A 2,478-nucleotide genomic window follows, 5' to 3' on the forward strand; every position below is an offset into this window, starting at 1 on the left:
TTTTTTTAAATCAGCTAACTAGTTATATGTTTTAAAAAATATATTATCATCTGGGCATCTGGGTGTGGTGGTACATACCTGTGACCCCAGCACCTTAGGAAGCTGAGATGGTTTTTTTGTTTCGTTTTGCTTTTTGAGACAGGGTCTTATTATGTAGTTCAGGCTGGTCTTGAACTCACAGTAATCCTCTGTGATCTTCCTTCTCAACCTCCTAAGTGTTGGGATTACAGGCATGTGCCTCCACTCTCAGCAGAAAGTAAAGAAGAGAGGATGGAAAGTTTGAACCTAGTTTGGGCAATTTACTGATTTAGACCATAAGTGTTCGCAAAACAAAATAAAATAAATGAGCATCAGGTAAGGTTTATCCCAGGATTTCCATTTTGACTCAATACTGGAAATTGTATGATTACCTCAGAGGATTGGGGGGAAGCATTTGATAAAATTCCTCTATTTATGAATAAAAATTAGCAGATAGAAGTAGAAGAGACATCCCTGAGGGGGTGAAGAGAGGGCAGGGACAAGGGGAAAAAATGAGAACCAAGACCTGTCATATAGAGGTACAAGATCCCAACAATGAATGTAACTGTACTGTATCCCTAAAATGTACCAATAAATTCAATCATTAAAAAGAGAGAGAGAGAGAGACATCCCTGACCTGGTAAATGCTACATAGCAAAACTTAAAGCAAACTCATTCAGTGAAGAAACTTTAGGTGCACTCCTTTTAAGATTTGGAAAAAAAATAAGGACTTCAACTACACTGCTACAGTTTAATATACAATAATGGGCTGGGTGTGGTGGCGCCCGCCTGTCATCCCAGCACTCAGGAGGCTGAGTCAGGAAGATCGCCATGAGTTTCAGACCAGCCTGGGCTACAGAGTGAGTTCAAAGCCAGCCTGAGCTACATAGTGGGATCCTGTCTCAAACGACAATAACAACAACAACTCAGAAACAACAATTAAAAAATACAATAATGGGCCAGGCATGGTGGCACATGCCTGTAATCCCAGCACTTGGGAGGCTGAGGCAGAAAATCAACAGTTGTGAAAATCAAGACTCATGAATGTGAGGCAGTAGCATCATAAGCGGAAGCCAACACGGGCAACTTAGTGTGACCTTGCCTCAAAATAAAGTGTAAAGGGGCAGAGATGTAGCTTCAGGGGAGAGAGAGCCCTTCCTAGCAGACACAAGGCTCTGGTTTCAGTCCCTAGTACTTTAAAGCAAAAACAGACATAAAAAAGCCAGGTATAGTGGGACATGCATGTCTGTAATCCCACCCCTTGGGAGGCTGAGACAGGCAGATCATTGTAAGTTTGAGGCCAGCCTGGACTACATAATGAGTTCAAGGCCAGCCTGAATTTCATGGGAATGACAAAAAACATCAGAAACATTACAAAAAATTAAAAAGTACAAATCAGAAACAAAAACAAAGGGGCAACCCACTTTCCAGGTGTTCCCCTCCTGTTCTTTTCAGACAGCAGCTGTCTTTCCTTCAATAAATAGTCCTTACTCTTTAAACACACACACACACACACACACACACACACACACACACACACAGCAGCACTATAACAGAAATTTCTCCACGGCCCCCACTGGTAAACTGGACATCACTGAACAAAGAATCTCTCTTTGAGCTTCCGTATGCCAATAGAAATTTTCAAAATTGAAAAGTAAAGAGAGAAAAAAAATTTGGAAAACCAAGGTAAAACAATGGACTAGGATATCCAAGAACTGTGGGACATCTACATCTAACATAACCGGTGAGTGGAGGAAATAGCAGAAGAAAAAGTAAAAGGAAATATTTGAAGCAATAATGACCAAGAATTTCCCCAAATTAATATTAGACACCAAAACACAGATCCAGGAAGCTCAGAGAACACCAAGCAGGATAAATGCCAAAAACAAAACGAAACGATCCCATGTCCAGGCATTCGTACTCAATCTTCATGAAGAAAAGAGTTTGGGCTGGGTGGGGGTCAGGCGTCGTCCTGCCTACTTGGGAGGCTGAGTCAGCAGGATAGTTTGTGTTCAGCAGCTCAGGGCCAGCCTGGACAATGTGACGAGACCCTGTCTCAGAAGGGAGGGAGGGAGAGAGGAGGAAAGAAAAGAAAAAAAACGAGTTTGAAAGAAGCCAAAGGAGGAAAAATCCCATCTTATCTATAGAGGAGCATAGCTAAGAGTTCAGTGTCTCAGAAACTGTATAAGAGAAAAGAAAATGGAATAAAACATGTAACATGCTCAGAGAATAAAATCCACCAACTTTGAGTTCTGTATCCTGTGATAGTTTCCTTTTTTTTTTCTTTTTATTGAGGTTATTGGTACAATCTAGGTATACAATACAATTACATTCATCATTGGGATTCTGTACCTTTACATAATAGGTCTTGATTCTCATTTTTCCCCTTGTCCCTGCCCTCCCTTCACCCCCTCCTCCCCTCCCCATTTACAAACACTTTATTTCCATTTTTTCAGTTTC

This window comes from Fukomys damarensis, unplaced genomic scaffold, assembly GCF_012274545.1.
Source record: "Fukomys damarensis isolate Sample0158 unplaced genomic scaffold, DMR_v1.0_HiC HiC_scaffold_25, whole genome shotgun sequence".
Taxonomy (NCBI): Eukaryota; Metazoa; Chordata; class Mammalia; order Rodentia; family Bathyergidae; genus Fukomys; species Fukomys damarensis.